Here is a 24,432-nt window from a genome sequence, read left to right on the forward strand (position 1 = left end):
GTATTGAAATGCTCACCTATACTTTAGGAAAAAAAAAAAACACAACATTTTGCAAAAATTGAATAAATGATCATTCGAAGCAAAAGCATGCAGTTCAAAAGCTAAACCTCCCATTGGAGAACAGAAAATTTAATGAGCTTTTAATGGAATGCAATGCTCAGAGTAGTAAATTATTTGTTAGTTGACGATGCAATCAGCATGCTGATTAAGGTTGCTTGGTTTTTTACTAAACATTAACTGAATGAAAACGGGTAGTCCTTGTTCTGCTTGGGGGGCTTTAAGGAAGCAAATGGACTTTCAGAACAGAGATTGTCAATAAAGGTGAGTGCACTCCAGGTGTCATTTGAATATGATGATAAAATACTTCTGATAAATATTTAAAAGCATTTTAAATCCACAATGTTCGCCTAGTGTATTGTGGACTCTGTTTAAAGAAACAGTGGGCCTTAGCAGGCCTAACAACAATCCCTCTATCTCTCTCTAGAAAGAAATATCTAGATCTGCTTTCTTTTATTGCAAAAGAGAAAAAAAAGGGGGGGGGGGGTGGTATGCTTTGAAAATATAAGCCAGCATGGACTCTGAGACCAAGAACTGTTTGGAATGTGAACCTAAAAAAAAGACAAAAAGGACAAAAATCAAAACAAAGGAAAATATCCTGACAGCAAATAAAGGAAGAGACATCTGTTTCTCTGGATAGATGAAGATAAAATTTTAATTAAGCAGTTTCGATATTCTGATGTTTTCAAATAATTGCTGTTAGAATACATATATATTTTTAAATTTATAAATGACGGCATTCTGAGGGCAAGAAGTATTGTGAAATCGGAGTTATATCCTGTCTAATTTAGGAGGTGTGAAGGAGGGAATAAAAGAAAAAGAACAAAAATTGAAAATAAATTATGTGATGCTTCTTTTTGTTTTAAGATGGTTAATACAGAATTTACAAGGTCTGTCATTTACCATATATTAATCAATATATACATTAACTTTAAATATTGTTTCTGAGAGAGATTTTGTTACTAAATCTGTTTAAATTGCTAGATTTCTTTTCCCCCTCAAAAAGAAGGGTGGGTTTTTTTGTTTGTTTTTCTCTCTACCAATTGCAGAATGATGGGTTTGTAGGTTAATTTTCTTTGAACAGCTACAAAGTTCTTTTTCTATAAATCCTAATTAGTTTCATCATTGGTGATTCTCTGGCAATGATCAGGTACCCTTAATATCCGATAAATAACTACCTCTCACTTTTAACTATTCCTGTTTATGACCCAAGAGGTTAAAAGCCTTTGACTGGCATTTGACTTCTGACCTCATATAAATGTTATCTTATCAGTTCCTGCTTGTTAACTTGTATTGAGTGCTTGTCCCTGATGGCTTTTAGATAAAGGGTTGTGGGCTTTTTTCTTTTTTTTTCCTTTTTAATATATTTCCTATAGGAACTAAACCATTTGCTTTGTTCTATGCCTAGTGCACTCCAGTCTAGAGAGTAACCTGCTATAAATCTGTTATAAAGCCCCAAATATACTTTTATTTATTCTTGACATGATTTTAGTTTAGCTTTATGGGTGGGATTTTATCACCGAGAATATATATTTATTATAATTAATAGCAGTAATTACCAGTGATCTTAATCCTTTAACATGTTAGTGAGGAACCTGGTTAGCTTGCTATTCTCTCTTTTAAAAAAATGCAAAAGTAAAAAAAAAAAAAAAACAATTTTAGCGTTGCATTTTGTACCAGCATGAGATGAGTTAGAGAGATAATTTATGGAAATCTTGTCTCCCCAGACTTTAGAAGTCTGCCTAATGAGAGAGTCATCAGAAAGATATATCTTTTTTAAAAAATCGAATCCAGACCATGAACGGGGTATTTTCGAACCTTTGGGGAGGAAGGAGGTGGCCTGGCGCCCTCCTTTGCCCTCTGTCCTAAGAATTAAGAAGGATTTCAGCCCTTTATTCCATTTGCAGCTGTGTGTGTTGTTCATACATTCAAGTGTGTATGTGTGTGAGTCTAGCCACTGTGTACAAATCTAAATACATTTGAATGTTTGCATTTTAATCTCTCCATACCTCGATGGCATCGTGAGAGTATTCTAGGCAGATACTGGTGCCTCTGAGGCTGCCTCATTTGCAAATGACCTACAATGTGATTTCTAAACAAAATATTACATTAATTTCTATGTGGAAAATAGGCAGAAAGGAGGGGGAAGAAGGAAGAGGCAGCCATCTTGGAGTCATTTTGCCTTTTAGCCTCCTTTCTCCTCCCAAGGCTCGAGAGTTAGAATATTACCTTTATTTTTAATTGGCCTTGAACGTAATGCAAGGAAGCACATACAAGAGACCTTTGTATTCGTGTTTGGGGTAGAAAAAAGTTGTAACCTCTTTGGACTTTAAATAATAACTGCGACTATAGACAAACTACACCTATTATTCTCAATCCTTCTAAATAAATATACATATAAATGAAGCATATGCCACAGCTTGTAAGAGACCTGTACAAAACCTATTAAGGGAAACAAATGTCTATTTGGACCATTCATTTACTACTATCTAAAGAATTAATATGTCAGTAAAGTTATCTGCCCTTCCTCCTCCCCCATTCTTTCTTTTCTCTCCAAACACACTCTCACATGCACATACACAAACACACGTATTCAGATACCCCCAATCTGGAGAAATGGCGACCTTGGAAAGTTGTTTTTTGTTTTTTGTTTTTTGTTTTTTTAAATAGGGATTCCTTTTCTCTCAGGTCTTAAGTATTTAAGAAAGTAAAAAAAAAAAGAAAAAAGACCAGCTTTTTATTTTTTATTTTAATTTTCTGTGTGTGGAGAGCTGCTCTGGGTCTGTAATGTCCTAACACTGCTTTCATCATGCTCATATTCTGGCAACACACAGGTTTAACACAATTTGTCCTAACTTTTCATTTCAACCATTGCTTTTCTCAAAGTGGTCAGAGTTTAAAGACTGCAAAAGCAAAGGGAAAAGAAATACCACGGCAGGGGGAAAAACAAACCAACCCCCAAACTGGTGCTGGTATTCACAGCATTGACACATTCTCAAATGTTTTCTCTGTAGTTATAACACAAAAGCGCTTTCTTCCCTGTTTTGATGTGTTAAAGACGGGAAAGAGAGAGGACACTTGGAAGTGGTAAAATAAGTATTCGGAAGCACAGAGAAGGTGTTTCTTTTCTGAATATCCAGCATGTGTCAATAACATGGAGATGCTTATAGTTTCATATTAATTAAAAATTTTTAAAACGGAGAGGGGATGAAAAGTTAAATTTAAGCAAGTTGTGTCAGATCCACTGAACTTTGAGCTATTGCCTTTCTGTGTGTAATTAGAAGTTCTGTGTGTAATTAGAAGTGCATCCGAAGCCAATCATTCTGCTATCTCTGAAATAAGGATATCCAGGATCCTAAGTCCCTCTGAAAAGGGTGTGAGGGGATCAGTAACAAATTAGTATCTAATTCTGGTATTTGGCAGAAGAAACCACAAACTTTATTTTTACTCCTTCAATGTCAGTAATCTGAACTAATTTTTCTAGCCAATATTATTTGCAGATTGTTTTACTCAGTGAAACAAATACGGATTTGAAAGACAAATAATGACCTGATTACTAAACACTCTCTCCTATTCTGACGGCCAGATTCTCTGAGTTGAATCCCAGAGTCCTTTCCTATTGTATTTTGTGTCCTGGCTTTTTTAAAAATAAGATTTAAACATGTAAGCTAGGTCATTTCAAAATTGGTATAAGTTATACTACCGCTTTTTTATATTTAATTATCAATATGTAGTGATAAGTCTTGGTATACCCAACGCAAAAAAAAAAAAAAAGTGTTTACTTACACCAGTTTCTATACCAATCAAAATGAACTCCCCCAAACACTTTTGGTGTAGTATTTTAAATCGTAGTTAGAGGAAGAAGATGAAGGGGAATCAGGCTTTTGGTTTTTCTGTAGAGCTGCCTCATCAAGATTTATGAAGTTACCTAAGGGTGTATTAAAATATATTGCTTTTGTACATTTATATGTTTATAAACTTACCTTAGGAATATATTAAGAAATACAGCCCATTTGGTTCCCCCCCCCCCCCCCCCCCCCCCATTCCCTGCCAAAAATCAAACCTGCTCTGTCTGGAAAAAAAAAAAAAAAAACCAGAGACTTCTGTGATATCATGGACTTTTTTGTATTTCAGCAAAGAAGTAGAGCACATAGAGTCAGAAATATCAACATTTTTAGGACCTAAATTATTACTGTTAAGGTTTTATTCCTTCCTTTGGCAAGACCGATGGAGACGGATTTCTAATTTCCTTGGTTTCTGTCCTCTCTTTCATGTGTTTTCTTTATTTGTATAAATTAGCTTTGTCCTTTCTTAGTAGAATGTTTAATTTGGGCACATGCTTTCCCAGATAGATTCTCATTCCCACTGCCTCCAACTTGTGTTGGTTTTGGAGTGGGAAGTGGTTTTCCTCATTTAAAAAGCTTTGTAATTCAGACTCAGAGGGCCAGGACCTCTTTCTATCCATCTGGACATGCTCAATGGGTCACACCCAAGATCAGAAGCCATGTTCCTATCTTCCTTATGGGAAAATGATAAAATAATATCCACAAGCATCTGATACCAGGGGCACAGACTGGACACACACACCTTGCCCTCTTCCCCTTGGCCTTGCATGCCCTGAAGAATGAATACATCCATCTCCAAAGCTGATGCTTCGAAGTGACCAGTCAGATGCTCGCAGGTCAGCTGGCTGTCCTCTTGGACAGGGGGTCCATAAATCAGAGAGATGTTGGTGTGGTTGAAAGAGGAAGGTAGTCTAGCCTGAGGGAAGCCACGTAAATCTCTCCCAGAGCATTGTTCCTGGTAGGGAGTGGGGGTGAGAGTTGGGGTAGCTCCTGGGGCCTCGAGCTGTTATTAATGCCCTGGCCCTCCTGCAGTGGGTGCTAACTTGTTGTGCATGAGAGCTGCCGCCACCCTTCCCAAACATCGGACCGCTTGGAAAAGTCAAGCACTGCTGAGCCCTGATTTTCATTTAATAGTCAAAACCAAGATGCATTTGGGCTATGATGATAGGACAGCTCCCTTGAAAAGATTATTTGAACTACAAAGGCATTCATTTAGGGCTAGCGATGTTGCAAAAGGGCCTGCTAGAAATTAGCAGCCTGTCCCGGTATTTGGAGAGCAAGAGTGACAACTTATTGGAAGTTCTCAAGGAATCATTTATATTTCACACTCCACTAGGCAGCTGATTTGAGATTGTCTGTTAGCATAACAAAGGCTCTGAGCCTGTGAACTTCAGAAACCTTTCGACCTCTTAGCTGCTGGCATGAATAGCCCCCAGTCCTGCCTATAGAGATCTCCCAAAGCTCCCCTGTTCGTGGCTAAATTGTTAATCAGGGTAATTTAATATAGTTTTCAATATGCCTCATCTCTTATTGGGAAAGGTATTCACAGCTTCCCTACCCCTGAAAAAAAGTTCTTTTATTCAAGTGTGAGAGGGGCAGCTGCAGACAGACCCCCATCCCTTGCTGCTCCCCCCACTGCTCTGTAGCAGCGGCGATGTTCCGAGCAGCAGCCCTAGCGAAGGGCCAGAAAAAGAAACTCGAACGATGATGCCTTTGCACGCACTCCAACCTGAACCTGAGATTCCAGCCTATTTACGCTAGGAACCGACAAAACAAAAACCCAAGGCTCAGCCATAACTGACATCTCAGAGCCAACACACACGCGCGCACACACACACACGCACACGCACACGCCACACCCCCTTCCCCTCCCTCCCTTCACCATGCTTCCCCTCCCTCCTCATCTCCCAGCTAAGCTTCTCTTCTGGCTCTCGACAAAATGCACCAGACCCCAAGGCCTGCTAATTTTCATTGCTCTCACTCTTGGAGGCAGCCCACACCGTCCTGCACGCTCCTTCATAGTCACCCTCAGCCCGGAGCCCGCATCCTTTCCCTGTGTCACATACACTTGCTCTCACCGGCTCCCTCGCACACTATCAATTCACATGCACATTAGTTAGCTGAAAAGAGCCAGAGCACAAATATATTCATTTTAATCCAGTTAAGACCTAAGAGGTCTCATAGGATATTATTCAATAGTTTGAGAATCAAGTATAAAACTCAGATTTTGCCACACTGTTTCATCTCAGAGAGGCCTACAGCCTGCCTTTCTTTCACTTTCCGCCTGCACATAATGTAAAAAAATAAAATAAAGTGATTAAAAAACAATCACAAGCAAGCCACCCTGTTCTAGGCAATCACTGTTCAAATATCATTATTTTGTCTTTTTTAAACGACCTGTTTCTCATACCCATGTACAAAGTCGGAAGAAAAATATCATACAAAGAAGGAAAAAAATATGAAGTCGCTACCTTTAAAAATTAAAAATGAGAAGACACAATCTCTTAATCTTATTTTTTCCACGTGAGAATTTTAAGACTTTTATAATCTTTCATCATTCATTTTTACATGAGAATTTTAAGACCTCTGTTAAATGTATCTGAATATTTCCTGATTGCTTTAGTGGTGATTTTCTGTGCAATTGTGCTCTGTCTTTGTGCGGGTTGAGGCCCTGTGTCTTGCTTCTTCCTGGAACAGCCATTTCTCGTTAGCCCAGTCTTGGTTGGTGTACCACTCTCTCAGCCTCCTAAAGTTGGATAAAGCCAGGATCTAGTGCCTGAAGTATTTTCTTTGAATTTGCTCTAGTTAGAGTGGTCCCTGATGAGGGTGCGGACTTTGTTAACTCACTTGAGATCCTAGTCTACCTAGCATCTCAAAACTGCTGAGAAGGGAGACAAATTCTTTCTATAGGATCAGAGAAAGGATTACTAACCTCCAAACAGGAAGTACAAATATACACCCATAATTAATAAAACAAAACAGCCCAGCCTCTTTCTCAAGATAATTTTTCTTGGAATTAAAAAAAAAATTAAAAAAATACATTTCCTGGTCAATTTTAATATCTAAACAATGCCCAGAGGTGACACTTTGGAACAGAAAATAAAGTGAGTGTATTTGGTTATTGTTTCATATGGCAATCCCAAAATCTGCATTTTTCTTGAAAATAAATCTGACCACCTAAATTTCAATGGTGTGGAAGTTTTTAGATTATAAGCATTTTCATCAATAATGTATGCATTATTCATTTTAATGATAGGATGTTTAGCTTATTTTACTCTGTAAGTAGTGCTTTTCATTTTCGTGATGTCTTAAACCAGAATATTTAGAAAATATTAATTGATAATTACCACAAGTCACTGAATCAATATTTCTGGTTTCTCCTTTAAAAAGCCAAAAAAATTGAAGCATTCATATATAAATTAACAGAAATTTAACTTTCAAAAGATGGCTAGAGACCAAAAAATATTATGGCTTTTAAGCCCAAGAAAGAAAAAATACACAATTTACATTTTTTCAGTGCTTTTGCTTAACATTTTTTCATTAGCTTTTCCTTCATTAGAATTTATGATCCATGTCCATCATTACACTTTCACATCTCTGATTTCTGTTAAATTTTCTAACAAAGGTTAATAAATATAAAGGAGTAAAAAGGTCTATTTACTTTCATCTGAAGTGCTCAATATTTCAAGGTTATTTGTATTTGCATGTAAATTTTTCCATGTTCTAATTTAAATTATCAAAATTTGAGTGGAATTAATTCTGTTTGGACTTAGGAAGTAACAGGGATTTTTTTTTTTTAAGAAATTGAACAATGTGATTTTGCTAAATTATAACATTTTCTTGGTGTTGGGCCATCTAACATTCTCTCTAGCATGGCACAATTTGGGCTTCACATTTATGGAAGGAAAAGGGTTGGGGGGAGAAGGATATATATTTGGAATGGTGTTTGACAGGGGGAATGAACGCAGACACCAGAACAATTATATTACAATCCCATTGGGAATGCCAGCACCAAATTTAGCCAGACTGATGGGGTACTGTCTAGACGGTCCCTTTTGTGTATCAGCTGTTTTTTCCCTGCTTTATTGCACTGCCTGAATGTGTGAGTTGAAAATGCATATGGATCCCCAACATAACCATTCCTGCAACTATACATTGCTATTAAACTTCCTCTCATTTGGCTGAGAATCAAGGATTGTGTATTCCTACTGTATTTCCTTTACAATATTTTGTAATTAAAATGCAGCTTCCAGAACTAGTGGTTTAACAAAGCTTCTAAGACAAAGTAGAAGGTGCCTAGGCTGTTTTATTATATGACAAAATAAATGTACTAGGTAAACATTTCTATCTCCTCAAACATGTCCACCTCTTTTCTACACAAGTTAAAGAAAGCCAGGAAGAAAAGAAATAAAACAATGAGAAGAAAAAGGCATAGCACATGTAAATTACCACCTTTCCTTTTGAAAAGGGCAAGGATAGAAAGAAAGAATATTTATTAAATGTTTACAGTGTAATTAATTGCAGTGTGTGTGGTTTTCCTTTTTTTTCTTTTTTTTTTCTTTTCTTTCTCTCTATTTGGTAAACCAAATAGAGTTCAGTAATCAGGGTTCTTGTGAGGGCTTAGAAATAGATTCTCAAACTCTTTTAAATACATGTTTACAAGATTACTTTAGTGTTATTGGGCAGATAGGAAATCCCAGAGACCTTTCACATCTGGGCAACTGTCAGGATTTTGTTTTGTTTGTCAAGATAGTGCAGGAAGGTTACTTCTTACTTATGTCTGATTACAGTCTCCACACAAAACACTCATTGTTCAAAGGAGCAAGAAGGCACCCCTAAATAGGATACATTCCATGGGTGATAGGTACTAAGGTTGGATGCCTTTGCTAACAACCAAGAATTTGAAATGAGCACAAATTAATTATTCCAATGAGAAAGTGAGAAATAGAAAAACACATAATGCTCATCAAAGTAGGTATCAGATCTACCTTTGTCTACGAAAGGTTAATCAGCAACTTTTGTCTACAGTCGCCAAGAATTGAAAGGTATAAGAAGTTGGAATTCCACCAAATACATCAGTATAAATAAAAATCAGGGCACAAATGAACCCACTGTTTAGAGAAGAGAACCCCATGTTTCATAGCGCAGATAACTTCTATTAATATGCACACACAAGCAGGAATTCTATATTCCATTTGCTGTAATTTTTTTCCCTTAACAAAAAGAGAAATGGTAAAAGTGTTTGCCCTTATTAAGGAAAACAAAAGCAAAGGTAAAGTTGGTGATAGAAAAAAAAAATTAATAGATACATTCTGATTTCTTGAGCTCAATTTTGTCAGTGACTAAATGATGGAATTTGGATTTAAAAAATTTTCCATACCTTACCCCTGGAATTCAATAACCACCACCTACTAAGAACAATGAAGATTTTATCCATCTTTTGAGGACTGTGCGTTGAAGAAGGCTAGAGGAAAGAGAAAGTAAATTTTATTCCCAATTTTAATGAACAGGAAAAGGCTAGAAATCACCTCCTTTTTGCTTTGAAACATCAGATTACAAATCAACCATCATAAAATATGATGATGGACACAGGATTGGGGAAACTTCCTGGTTGGCAGAGGTTATGAGTCTTGACCAACTGACATTGAACATGGAGACCTTAGGTTGCACTTGTAGGTATCGATGCTAACAAACTCTGAGGCCTAAGTTTGGTATGACTGAGAAAAAGAAAATACAACCAAAGGCAGTGACAGAGAGCAAAAGGAACCAAGACTGGGAAATAAGCAAGCAAGAGAAAAATGAGGTGGGCTGGGGGAGAGCGGTGGTTGGGGGTGGCGTGCAGGGTGAGTGAGAAAGAAAGAGCAAAGAATGAATATTCTAAGCATTGTTTTAATCTAAAACAGAGATGCTTCCAGGAGAATGCATTTCAATGGAGCTGAGCCAAAAATAATTATAGAGATTTTCTTGTTTTGTTTTGTGAATGAAGAGCATCTCTTTTCTCTGGAGATGCGAGAGAGAAAGGACCAGAGCCAAGAGATTGAAGTGATGCCCCTCTGCCCCTTTGCTTCCACACAGCACAGTAGCAGACCTTTCTTTCTTCCCTTTTCCAAAAGCTATTGGCACTGGATTGTGCTAGGAAGAGAGGGAAGTGGCAGCAGGCCCTCAGACCTAGCTGGGTTTTCTATTCTAACAATAGCTTGTTTACTCTGATAAGGCTGAAGTATTGAAATTGGAAGCGAGATTGGGGTGGGGGGGGGCAGAGATACATATTTTAGGTTCTAGAAATAAAACTGAGCTATTTACAACTAAGAATATTCCCCTGTTTGAGATACTTGAAACTTCCCTTGGGGTTTGTTTTACCAATTACATTTGTTTCCTTGTTTTTCATCATCAATAGCAAGCTACTACAGGAAATAAAGTATTCTCTCAATTTTCCTCCATTTTTTTCTGTGATGTAAAAATCTTTATCTTGGAGCCTTTTTTACAGGGAAAAAATTGTCATATGTTAAAATAGCTTGGGCTGTGACTGAATTTTTTGTGAAAGCAACATACTATACTCTTCATGAAAACTGGAAGAAAAAATTTTAGACTAATATGAAACATACAGGATCGGGGGGAGAAACCCACCAACATTAACAGACTTTGGGGAGGATGGAAGTAATTATAACTCAGAACTAATACCTAAAGACTGTTCATTTTCTTAAGTCAAATTGATTTGCGTACAAATCACACTATTAAGTACTGTCTGAACCTGAATACTCTCTCCAAATCTCTTATTTTAGCTGTTGTGCCACGCTAATGTCCCTGTTGTCATTTTTGTCATTCATAGATGTTAATTCTACAAGTAGGTTTAAGGTACCACTTTTATCTTTGTATTACCTGAATTTTTAAAAAGCAATTTCAGAAACCTAAGAACCAGTTCCTTTCCTCCACATCATATTTCACAGCTTGTAAAAACTGACATTCATTCTTCATAAATATTTGACCTGTTAAATTGAACAATTTTGGCATCCAGTAGAATAGCATAGCGAGCTTAACGGGTTAACACCATATAGGTAGACTTAACGGGTTAACATCAAAATGACCTTGATGTGAATTTAAAACAAGAAAAACTATTTGTGTTGCATTAGTAGTCAAGATTATCTTTTGGCTTAAGTATAAACATCTTAGATAGTAGCAAAAATGGATATAATTTTCTTAAAAACTTTTACATGTTAAAATTGTTCTGTTTTTTCTGTCAAAAAACTATCGAAATGTATAGGAGATGGCAGTAAAGTTGTATAATTCTATTATGTTGTTAAGGGGTTTTTTTTTATTTCTTAAAGATGGAAAATATCTTCATGTACATGGGACTTTATTTAGGGATTTTCAAAACATGTTTTAAATGTCACTGTGAATATATTGTGTAAATCTATGAATATGAGTTTTATAAATCCACATTTAATTTAATTAATCATATTGATTCACTTGACATTTTTCTTCTCCTAAATCTCCCTTTCCTTTTTTTCCCCCAATCTCTCTATTAAAAGCAATTCATTCACAGTGGTAGACTAATTTTTGAAGCAGATTTTACAAAATAAAACCGACGATGGTTTTGGAAGAACTTTTAAAAGCATTCAACTTAAATTTGTTAGAAGTGGTTAAAATGATTATTTAAGAATTCAAAGTACTTAATCACACTAATCTTAACATTATATTTAAAACCCAATACCCCAAATGAGCAGATCTACTTTTTTAAAAGAGCACTTGTTAATATTAAATAATCAGAAAAATCATTAACATGCTTTAAAGCAAAACAAGCGATGAGATTAGCAACAAATGTTTATTTTGCCAAGTTTTAAAAGAAAACTTTACCCCTTTTAAAATAAAATAACTTGTAAAAGAGCAAAATATTTAGTGATATTTAGGATCTATTAAAAACCCCAATATACACAATTTGAGAATATATATTTGATTTTACTGCATCGTTGAAATTGTCAATGGAAAATATTAGTCTAGCAAAACATTTAGAATATGGTGTATAATAATTTATTATTAAAGGCAAAGTGATATACCACACCAACATATGCATTTACTATCAAGCTCTAGAACTAATTAGGAAATGAAGAGATAACGACAGATTTACAATTGATAGGTGTCCCAAAGACATTAGTAATAATAAGTAAGCTAAAATGAATACAGAGCCCTAGGTACATGCATCAAGGTTTCTACGTTTCCTAAGAGTATATAGATACATGTGTACAGATATGCTAAATGCAGATGTATTTGTCATTTATTTGCACTGGTCATCACATTATAAAATGGATTTTTAAAGGTCCTATCTTGACCAGTTCTTTCCTAGCCCCAAATTACTAAACCAGTTTCAAAGCTTTGCTCAGAAAAGTTATATTTCACTTAAAACCAACCACAGATATTGCCCCAAAGGAAGTCTTGTTTGCTTGTTCTTTTCATTTTGTAGTGGTATGTATGGAGTCCAACAAGCAACTGTGGGGGGCGGGGAGGGGGAGGAAGCAGCAAGAAGCAATCAAAAGGATTAGGATGGAAACTTCCTCAAGCTTCACGGGCTTGTTTGCTGGCCACAGATGCCATTATGGTGTATAGATAAGATATGTTTAATATGAAGACTTTAAAAAGAGCCTTCACACTCCTGAAAATTCAGAGGCAAAGCCGAGCCTCTTTCTTTAGCCCATATACTTCACTACATTGGCCCAGGAAGCCTGGCTAAAGATAGTTTCATCCAGCTCACATGCTTGGGTTTTGTCACTTCATGTCATAACCTCCACATTACTTAAATGTAGTTTTAAAATGTGTTAAACGGAAATGCTGATATAAGCCTAAATGTAGCTGCACTTGCTGTTTCTGCTCTAAGTTCATTCATGGTAGTGGATTTAGTTAAAGGGCCCAGAACAGCCATGCTTAACATTAGGGAAACAAAATCCTCTTGGCTTCAATGGGGGCTAGGTATATGTCAGAGCAGTGGGGACTCACTGTAGATATTTGAGATAAGTACCTTCTGTAGAAACGTACACATTTCGTTGATGTCCCATATAATGTGAAGAAAAATATGCTGCATTACAAATAAAGCCCCATTAGCTTTTTTTTTTTTTTTGATACTAAATGCTTTTGTATATATCTTGGACACAGAGAATATGCAATAACATTTATGATAGTAATAGCTGACTCCAAATAAGAATGGCTAGTGATCCTAGGTGTCTATTGAATCATAATCAAGGACTACCTGGTAAGCATTAAGTGACAATAAAGGGTATTCTTACTAAAATATTAGATGAATTGATAATAAAGAAAATGGTCATTTTGACAGAAAAGCCAACAGAAAATAGCAGTAATTATGTGTGCCTTGTACACGAGCACACTGCATTACATGCAGTATGCAATGTGCTATTATAAAAAAAAAAAAAAAGCATGGTACCTCTTCTGGATGATACAGCTGCATTAGGAAGTTTTATAGAATGGCTTATTTTCCAGAACACAACATTTAGCTTTTCCACATGCTCTTTTGGTAGAATTTCTCCTCCCAGTTAAAAACTGGTTTTCATCACACAACTGCATAATTATTTTTCTGCAACTAGCGATAATTACTTGTTTTGTGTATCTCTACTAGAGTGATTCAGTGTTTGCTGTTCTACCTCATAAAATGCATCTGTATTAGAGGCATGTGAAAAGGAGTATTGACCTTATATAATATATTGCTATATTGGTAGGGGCACACAGCGCTAATTCTTTGTAAGAGGCACAAAAGTCTATATTGCTTTGAGTTTTCCTTTTTGAATGCTATGTGAGTTTTCTGACTAAAGCATAAAACTGGAGGTAACTGAAGACAAGAAACCTCACAACATGGAAATTACTCAGTACACAAAGAAATTCCCTCTCAGATAAATGTACAATGGGTGGCTGAATAAAAAAGGCCGTTGGAGGGATTTGTTGATAGTGGCATCACAGAAAACTCTGGAATCAGTGTTTGTGAGATTTGTCACACCAAAAAATCAAGAACGGATTCCAAATCATTCAAGAATATCTCATCATTTTATGTCACTCACAAAGCCCTCCACAAATAAAAATGAAAATTAAGCAGAGCCCCTCCTGCCAGTCTTTTTATCTTACAACAGCCTTTCTCTTTCTCTCTTTTCCTTCCAACTCTTATTTGTCTGAGGTTCTCCTTTCTTTCAAGTTTTCTTTAATCCTTGCTTTCCCCATGTCCCTGTTTAGTCTTATTCACCAGTGATGCCAACAAAAATAAACAGTCTGTTTAAAACAAGTGAGTCAATGCCAAAAAAGACATGATTGGTGTGTAGCTTATTTGTTATTTTTATTTTTTAGTGAAACTACACCTGTGGCATTGTCTTACTTAATTTTTTCTTATCATTTAAAAAACACAACACAAAGAAAATAGCAGAGAATTGAAGGGCTATTTAATGTCTTTGGATTTATTTATAAATATATGTAATGTTAAATGCAGCGAAATCCTTGTGAGACTACTTTCGTGCTTACTGATCCCAGGGTGCAGAAAGAATTAGCTTATCCAGGAAAACTCAAAGTCATAATTAGTCTTGTGAATTATAATAATCGGGTCTCATCCTACATTTCTTTCTCATGTGGTACTCCCAGTGGGAGTTCTGCATGAAAAAGGACTACAGGATTGGGCATTAATAATGGTATACCTGCGAAATATGAGCATTTTCCTACAGTGCCAATCAATGAAATTAGAAATCTGCCCCGTCTCAGTCCTATGCCCTTCAACCAATTAGAAGATTAACATCAACAGATTTTTCAAATTTCAAAAGGAAATTTTATTCTTAGTTTTAAAAATACCTCTTAAAATTATAAAATAAAACAGAAGTTTTTCCCCCTAATGAAATATATCTTTCACTCCTGACTTACAGGTATAAGGCTGTAATTAATATTTTTATTTTTTAATTTTTATTTATTGTTTTAAATTTTTTCTTAACATTTATTTATCTTTGAGAGAGAGAGAGAGAAAGAGAAAGTGGGGAGAGGCAGAGAGAGAGAGGGAGACACAGAATCCGAAGCAGGCTCCAGGCTCAGAGCTGGCAACACAGAGCCCGACACGGGGCTAGAACTCATGAACCCCAAGATCATGACCCGAGCTGAAGTCATACACCCAACTGACTGAGCCACCCCGGCACCCCTAATCTTTATTTTTAAAAAGTTACCAATGCTTACATTTTGGATAATTTCCTCAAACAGATGGAAACAAAAGAGCAAGTAAGGAAAGAATCCACGAAACTCAGGAAAAAGCTTTAAGTAACTTGAAGTTTCTCAGATCAGCTATTTTTCCTAAACTGTTTCCTCAGGGTTGACTGACAGAGATGACCGATGGTTTTAGTACACAGACCTAGCCTAAATTCAAGAAAAAAAAGGGTAATAGTTTACCAATCCTGAGGTGTTTATATTTTGTCACAGAAATACTTCGTATATGATTTACATTAGGATGAACTAGGCTTAAAAAAGTAGGCAGAACTCAATCACAACTGTACATGCATCTAAAGTCTAACTTGCATGGCTCTACCTTCAACAGGTGAATGAATAAACACCATAGTATATTAAAACAATGGACTACTACACAGCAATATAAAAAAATGAATCACTGACACATTTTGCAATATGGAAGGATTGCAACCTAAATATGCTGAGAGAAGCTAGAAAAAAAAGAGTACAAATTATTTATATAATAGTCTAGGAAATTCAAATTAATATATAGTGACAGAAAGCTGACTGGTAATTGTCTGAAGGAGTGATCAAGAGGTGGGAATTAGAAAGAGGTATAAGAAAACTTTCAGGAGTGATGGATGTATTCACTGTCTTGACTATGGTGATGGTTTCACAGTTGTATACAAATGGAAAAACTTAAAGAATTATACAGTTAAGGGGTGCCTGGGCATCTCAGTTAAGTGTCTGATTCTTGATTTCAGCTCCAGTCATGATCTCACGGTTGATGGGTTTGAGCCCTGCATCAGGCTCTGCACTGACTGTGCGGAGCCTGCTTGGGATTTTCTCTTGTCTCCCTCTTTCTCTCTTCCCCTCCTGTGTGCGCTCGCTCTCTCTCTCTCTCTCTCTCAAAATAAATAAATAAACTTTATGAAATAATTACACAGTTAAAAATAAGAAGTTTGTTATATGTTCATTTTACCTCAATAAAGCTGTTAAAAGTAAATGAACTGATTAGAATGGATATAGCAACCAATCACCAATCAGAATGGATACACCAATCAGAATTTGAACAATAGGTTTCAGGATTATCCAGGTAATTGGGACCATTTAGTTGACCATGAAGTATGTAGAGATTGGGATGGCCCTCTTCATCCCCTCCCTGATGTTTATGACCCCTGGAAAGCCATTTTCCACCTTCTCTTGCTAAAGCCAATACAATTAGGAATAACGTGAGCATCACAACTTTTACATTCTACCTCGAACAGTGCCACAGGCCATGTGACTTAGGACAGGTGACAAAACTAATGTCACAATATTACTCGACAATTGTTTGCAGTAGAGGTAAACTGCAATATATTTTCTTCTAGAGTAAATGGGATCCATCTAGAAAGTATTTCAGTTTTATAATTGTCTATTTTGCCATACCATCTCTATAAAGATTTTATCCTCCCTTTTTTTGCTATCATGCACGTGATAAAAATGGAGTGGGAAGGCGAAATTGGGGATACTGTTATCAAAACAACATGAATGACCCAAAGATATCTGTCTCAGGTAGATAGCCTATGTGACATGATCAATTTCAACTCAATTCAGCAAAAATTTATTAAAATACACTGTAAGGTACAAAATCACCATATTCCAAAATCACTCTATCCTGGAATGGAGGACAACTGGCTGAATGCCTTGTGTAGAATAAAGGATTAAGATAACTCCAGGTTATTATTTTTAACTGTTCTATTTTATTTATAGTGAATGTTGTGTTTATTTACTTACAACTGAATTTTTAGATGCATAACTTGAGTTTGACGAGAGCCCATCTCAGGGACAGAGAAAGAAATAGTCCTCCACAGTTTTTAAGACTCTCAGTGACTAAACTGAAAGAAAAACATATGGGGGGAAAAACTGGAAGCAAATTGAATACATGTGCAAAAGTGACATTTTACTAAAAGAACATGCTTAAAACTGGGTTTCTTGAACATATGTCAATGAAATTGAAAATGAAATGTAGTCAGTGAGTAGAATGTATTTCTGAATGCAGAAGAACACGTGTGTTACATTACCTGAAATGGAAACGTTTTTTCATCTTGTCCCACTATGATTTTTTTATCCTAATTTTAGAGATACGATATTAAAAATATGTTAAAGAAAACAATTCTGTTTAGGGATTTATGTACATTTTAGTCTTTAAAAATCTCCATCGTTTTGCCAGGGTCAATCCTCACATCTCATAGATTTCCAAATTAAAATTTGCAAAATGAAAAATGTGCCACTGATCTTGGATTTAAACTCATAACTTATGTTAGTATGTAGCTAATTCTTGAATTTTAAACCTGTGTACAACAGCTATGGTTAAATATTTTTCTGATGTTTTTTCAAAATAGAAAAAAATAAGAGAAGTTCTACTTTGTACTTTGTTCATTTCTCCTGGTTTTCTTTTTCATGTCTTCTTTCCTCTGTTCTTCCTTCTTTTTCTGTCACTTCATTACTTAGCTTCTGATTTTTTCAGCTATTGTTAATGTGGGTCAGTGACCAAGACTTTGTCTTAACCTTGAAGATGCAATTGCTTTAGGCATGTCCTCACGCTATTTCTCCACTGCGCTTAGACGTTAAAAGAGCTCTTCAGATACAGTGTCTGTGAGATTGTTTTCTTTTGTTACCATTCAGCACTGGATTTTAATTTAACCAGGACCAGTTTGGTCATAAAAGAATTCAAAGGGTTTTGAAGAAAAAATAATACAAAGGAAACAGTAAAATAAAATAAATAAAAAACAAACAAAAGCTTTTTAAGAGGTCCCACCACTCCATCTCCCTACCTAATTTCTGATGTTCCATATAATCTAGTCAGATGAATACACCTTCTTCCCTTCATACTTTTTGGTAAGAATCAAAAAAAGCTGTCTGGAAGTGGATACATACAGGGGAAACCCTGTACTTAGATTCCTGGAACTGGGGACTCTTGCTAGAATAATCCAACGAACCTTTGGTATAGAGACAACTAAAAGAGCAGATTTCTTTGCTCTGTGGAATAATCTCTTGGTGTTCAGCGATGGCTGCTTGTGGTTGAGATGTTCAGTCAACTTCTATTTCTCTTGCACTCCTTACCTGAAGGGAAATTTAAAGTGGCCATGGTATTTTATGGCCACATTCCAGATATCTAGGTGTTTCATCTGTATACATTGGCAAAAATCCACCCTATTCATCTCATTGTATTTTCTTTAGGGCCCAATGTGGTACTGTATGTGAAATCACTTTGCAAACTATAAAAACGTGATAAAAATGTGAGTATTGTTTACTGGAAACAATAGAACACTAGAAACTGATGTGGTATATATATAGCATTATCAGCCAGGTACATATCGATCAATTCAGGACCTTCATTTTTTAGGTCCTGACACAAACACCTTGTTTGTGCAGACAGACTTTTTTTTAGTTCACAGAAAATCAGATCATTAGGTAGGGCTAACAAGCCGCTCCTTGTGATGTTTTCCCATGTAATCTGGAGGAAGTATTGAGAGAGTCTGTCAGCACTGAGCCATTTGGACATGGGAAATCTTATCAGAAAAAAAAATCTTGTCTTAGAGATATGTGAAAAATGTCCATGGACAAGCGATTTAGGTGATATTGCTAATAAACCCTATCCTCTATTACCGCATACCCATTCTCCAGCAAACTTACAGACCCTCCTTTTCTCTCATTGATCCACTAACATAAAGTCTTTTTCTAATTCACTATTATAAGTAATTACAATTAGAATGGATTTATTAATTAATGTCTATTATAATCATCATTAATTAATCTGAACTATACAGTATTTCATATAATCTGTTCCATAACTCTTCATCTTTAGAAAGAGAATTCAGAGTTGCCTCTGAGACAGTGGAACTCATGAAATCAGTTAGGGACTATAGACACAACAAAGAAATAAAACTATTTAGCACTTCAAAATGAAGAGCCAAACAGGAATTGCAAATCCCCATGTTTATTTTGCCTGCAACAGGTTAAATCACTTAAAATTGGAAAAATCAATGCCATCTTCAAATTCTACTTTGTACAGTGTTTTTATTCATCAACTATGCAAGGAATATGATAATCTCAAAGTTTTACTCAGAGATCTATAATATTTAGACAACAAAAATTTTATTTACTTTCACTCAAATTTTTGTAAAAAATAAAATCAAAAGAAAGTAGTTTTTTAACTCAGAGCCTGACACTTATTTGCAAGAAATGGATGTTGATCGGAAAACAAAATACTATTTCAATCTATGTCTGAGGAAAGTTAGGAGAGCCTTTTAGAATATCCAAGTTCCATGTATTTACTTTAAAATGGCAACCTTTGCTAACTACCTTATTTACCTGCAACGAATTATTTTTACAAGTGTTTACTGTCCTTTCCAAAGACTAACATATCACGTCAACACTTTTTCTAATATAATGTCAAGCGGCAAGAATTATACAGAATACTGTTTCAAAGTAAGCAAACTTATACTGTGGGGATGACTGATGTAACCTAAGCAGATATTATAAGCAGAGACAGATACAGGCAAAGTTTTTGCCTTAAGAGATCCTAAAATGAAGTTGGATTAGAGGAGATACAGAAGACATAAAATTACACCTGTAATTTACCTTTTCCCCAAATAACTAGCTCTGTTATTATCTTCTACTGATAATTGATTTATGTATGGCTCAATCCAATAATTTCCTACTTTTATATACAGTGGAGGGTAGTGGCTTCCTAACTTCTATATACACATATAGGGCTTGAGACCATGTATCTCAAGAACATTGCTGCACGACATCTTTTAATATGTCATTGTTTAAGAACCAGCAAGTACGCACCTAGTCTGCTAAAAATGGCCTGGATAAGAAATGGGATATTCTGCAGAATCCTACATATCTCTCCACTGCTGCTTCCCGGGTTCTGTGTGTAGGTTACCTTGGTTGGTTAAAAAAGTCACTGATCTTTGGTTCTTGGTTTTACTTCAGTCCTTGGCATTTCCTGTATGACTCGCGGTAATCAAATTTAGGAGCCTGCCATAACCCACCTGCAACTGATCCCACATGTTCTTTAGTGGTATTCTCACTGGCTCCTCCCCACAGTCTTGCTGCACCAGTCCCATAATACGCATGGTCTGACAGCTATGTCCGGTGTTTTCTTTTATCTATGCTAGCATACGTATTTGGTCAATTCAGAAAAATAAGCAGTTTATTTTAATATTTAGTTGACCATCTGGGTGGCCAATTAGGAAATAACTGCATAAAACAGTCAAAAGACTGTAAGACTCAGAACTAAGACGATAGCAGGAGGGTGGAAATATGATGGGCTTAAGAGCTACTGAAGAGAGAGAATCAATAGGATTTGATGACTGATTGGCTGAAAGAGATAGAGAGGGAAAAGCCATGGATCATACCTTATTTCTGGCTCTAGAAATGGAGGTAATCATGAAGCCATTTATTAAAATGGGAGACACAGGAGGAAAAGCAGATTTTGGGTGAAGGAGATGTGATGAATTCAGTTTTGCATAATTGAATCACAGGCTTGTCTGTAAGACATCTAAGTTGTGATACTGATGTTCAGTTTATAGTTAAATACAGGGTCTACAGATCAAGCAAGAAATCTAGCTTTGGGATGTGCATTTGAGAATACGGTATTTAAAAAAGCTAAATGGTCTAAGGTATTTTAAATAAAGTGAAGAAGTAACATACAATAAGGTTTACTACAAAAGGCTGTTGATGAATATGGCTAGTAGAGTTTTAGTAAAATGATGGAACAGAAGCCAGATTCCGATGAAGGAGGAGTAAATGGAAAACAAGGGAATGGAATCCTTCATGCTTACAATGAGAACAGCTACTTTTTCTTTTTTTTTAAATCTCAGGATTAGAGGGGCGCCTGGGTGGCGCAGTCGGTTAAGCATCCGACTTCAGCTCAGGTCATGATCTCGCGGTCCGTGAGTTCGAGCCCCGCATCGGGCTCTGGGCTGATGGCTCAGAGCCTGGAGCCTGTTTCTGATTCTGTTGTCTCCCTCTCTCTCTGCCCCTCCCCCGTTCATGCTCTCTCTCTCTGTCTCAAAAATAAATAAACGTTAAAAAAAAAATTTAAATCTCAGGATTAGAGCCAAAATTAGTTATATATTTTCTAAAAAATTTAAAATGAAGTCTTTTACCTTTCTTTTGTATCTATTCTTTATTCTCTCAGGTATCTGTGCTGAGGTACTTTATTTTCAAGAGACAATGTATATGAAATGTTTAGCACAAAGCCAACATAGTAAATGCTCAAGTAATATAACTGCAGGTATTCCTTCCTACATATGTGATTCTAATCCACTTCTGAAGACGTGTGGGAAAGCAAAATTTTTTGTTGCAAGAGCAAATATTGCATTATTTTAAATAGGAAAAATAATAATGCATTCTTAGTATAAGCGAAAGCCCCAACCAGTTCCCCTAAACATCATTTATACACTCTTACACATCTATATAATAATCTACTAAGGATTTATGCATTATAAAAATACATAGTTCTTGATTATTTAACGTTTAATGAACACACTAGTGATTATGTTGGTGTGGATGAAAGACGTTATGAGATTACAGATTACAATTTGCTTCTACACTGCAATGAATATGCGTTCTAACGTAAATAAGCAAGAAGATATGTAAAAAATACATATTAGATGCAAGTAACAACAAAAATATAAAGAAGACATTTTGGCTTTAAATGGTTACTCTCAGAATAAGATTCAGTGATGAGGGAGACCTTTTCGCTTAATAATGCATAACATTGTTGAACAAGGCCAATGTTTAGCACTACGCTATTCAGAGAATATCAGAGATATCAACACATTGTTTTCTGTATCCTGTGCAACTCTCTGAAAGTTACATGGAAATTCATGGTAAGAATTTTAGATTCAAACACTAAATTTGGGGTAAATGTTTTTAAAAGTTGCTCTTACAACTTTTAGTATCATGTGGACCCGTGATGTGGGTGTGCTCTTGTTATGGACATGTGCAAAGCAGAGCAGGAGTTCTCAGCTGGGAGAGATTGTGCCTCCCAGGGGATACTTGGTAATGTCTGGGAGACATTTTTGGTTGTCATAAAACAGAGGTCAGGGATACAGCTACACATCCTACAATGTACAGAACAGATCCTCATCACAAAGAATAACCCAGCCCAGAATGTCATAGTGCTGAGGTGGAGAAACCCTGAAGGAGAGAGAAAAGAATGGAATCAAACCAATATTTCAGAGGGAACCTCAACTGGAATAAGGAACAGATTGAATATTGCAAAATCAGAAGTTGGAATGAGTTGATGTTATTAGCTTGGGGAACCATGAAGCTGATCTTTTCATCAACAGCACTAATAAATCTAAGAAAAGGAGCTACTTGGGGAAGGAACTGTGAGAAAAAATATTAAGTTTAGTTTCTACTATGTTATACACTTCAGGTATGGGTGAAACATTCAAATGCATGAAATAATTTTAATTCGTGCAGGAGTTTTTGTCTAAGTTTTCTAGTCAATTATTTTTTTTAAATAAAGTATTTAAATACTCTTCAGGTTATAAGTCTGAACTCTAACTCAGTCCCATACATCATACCTTTTTCACATGTAAGCTCAGCCTTCAAGAAACTACAGAAGAATGAGATTACTACCCCATTTAATGGGTGAGAGAGATGAGGCTTAGAAAGGTTAAGCAACAAACGTGATACAGCTACTAAATCATCATATTAAGATTTAAACCAATGTCCTCTAAGTCCCGAGCTGTTTCTAAAATAATTTTGTTTTAGTACTCAGTTGTGCTCCAATTATTTCAGACAATCCCCTGCAACCACATCTTTACTGACCTTTATAAGTAACTTCCCCCAGCTACACACACACACACACACACACACACACACACACATACACACACACTCATGCACACACACTTTTAAATACATTTTTTTTTGTTCTTATAAAAGTAATATATGTCAGTGCAGAATTTTGGAAAATATAAAGAGTAAAGTCAAATGGATAAAAATCATCATTACTTCCACCACTTAGAAATATCTACTAATAAATAAATTTTAGGTAATGATTTGAATTTGTATTGTTTTTCATTTTCTCCGTTGACGGTTTTGCTGATATCCAGTGCTATTGCTAAAATTAATCACAAGGAATTAGAAAGAGGAGATAAAGGGAAAGATGGCACACAAGCCAGAGAATTTGCTCTCAAATTCATAAAGAAGAAACTTGGGTGAGGTGGAGGTAGAGAGGGAATATCTAGAGTCTCTCTTCGCCCAAGGAGTACTAGGCACTTAATAAGTCTTAGTTCATCTGTCATCTCTATGCTCCACTAATGACAAGATTAAATTGAAGCTGCACATTCCAGAGTGCTTATCATTTCCAGACTCGGTACTAAGAGCTTTACTCACATTATCTCATTTTATCCCTGCAGCAACTTCAAGTAGGATATTATTATTTCCAACTTAGAGAAGAAACCTAAGCTTCAAGAGATTTTAAAAACTTGCCAAGTTCCACATCCAGTAATTGGGGAAGCAAGGATTCTACGGCAAATTTGTCTGGTCATAGAGGCAGTGTTCTTACTCTTTGCCTATGCTGCCTCCTCCCACTGCAGAAAGCCAGGTGTGGACAAATACATAATTCAGGAAAGTGAGAAGAGAGCACAGAATACTGTCTCATGGTTTCTAGTTTCAGACTTCCTTTTTTTTTTCCCCTCTCTCTCTCTCTCTTGATAGGAGTAGGCTGACATATGGCCTCCGGAGTATGGTTCCAGGATTCAGTCACTAGGTGTTTTAGATTTGATTCCATTGGAAAAATACAGTGTGATAAGTAACGTGCGTGAGAAGATTAGTATGTGCCCGACACAAGAGTTCGCTGAATGAATGATCAGAAGAAAGGAGCTCCACCAAACTGAAGACCCTTTCTCAGGAGTAACTCTAATACCAAGTTGAGTCAGACTCCTACCAAAGTTTACCACTTATTGACTTGGAATAGTTGCATTTCAACAGAGAGATGCTGGCTGACTGAAAGGACTATCACATGCTTCTTTTCTTGAGGTGAGACTACTGCTCATGGAAAAGAGATGAATATCAGAGTTAAAAACTGTGGGATTAAAAATGAGCACATTTGGGTTTGAATTTAAAATAAATAAGCACAATTCCCTTGTTTTTGACAAATATTTGGAAAATGTAGTCTTTGGCTTTTAGTTTTAGGCTGTAGGATGGAGCTGTTGTAGAAAAGACTAAATGAGTAATATTCTGGCTGCATTTTCTCAGCCAGCTCTCCAGGTTGGGAATATTCTGTATCTGTGGAAACATGCTCTTCCTGTAAGGCTCAATGTAGATC

General features: G+C 36.1%; 1 protein-coding gene and 1 long non-coding RNA gene across 3 annotated transcripts in view; one reads left to right on the forward strand and one right to left on the reverse strand.

Moving 5' to 3' along the window:
- LOC123379049 overlaps positions 1 to 24,432 on the reverse strand; it is a 79,938-nt gene that overhangs the window by 7,576 nt on the left and 47,930 nt on the right. The window lies entirely within an intron of this gene.
- Positions 210 to 24,432, forward strand: part of LOC109502181 — a 39,377-nt gene continuing 15,154 nt past the window's right edge. Inside the window, exons 1-2 of one of the 2 annotated variants that reach the window (XR_002160616.2) lie at positions 210 to 321; positions 23,823 to 24,143. This is a non-coding gene — a long non-coding RNA (uncharacterized LOC109502181). The remainder of the gene's footprint in view (positions 322 to 23,822; positions 24,144 to 24,432) is intronic. The other variant, XR_002160615.2, reaches the window with a different exon arrangement.

Source organism: Felis catus, chromosome A1 (assembly GCF_018350175.1).
Source record: "Felis catus isolate Fca126 chromosome A1, F.catus_Fca126_mat1.0, whole genome shotgun sequence".
NCBI lineage: Eukaryota > Metazoa > Chordata > Mammalia > Carnivora > Felidae > Felis > Felis catus.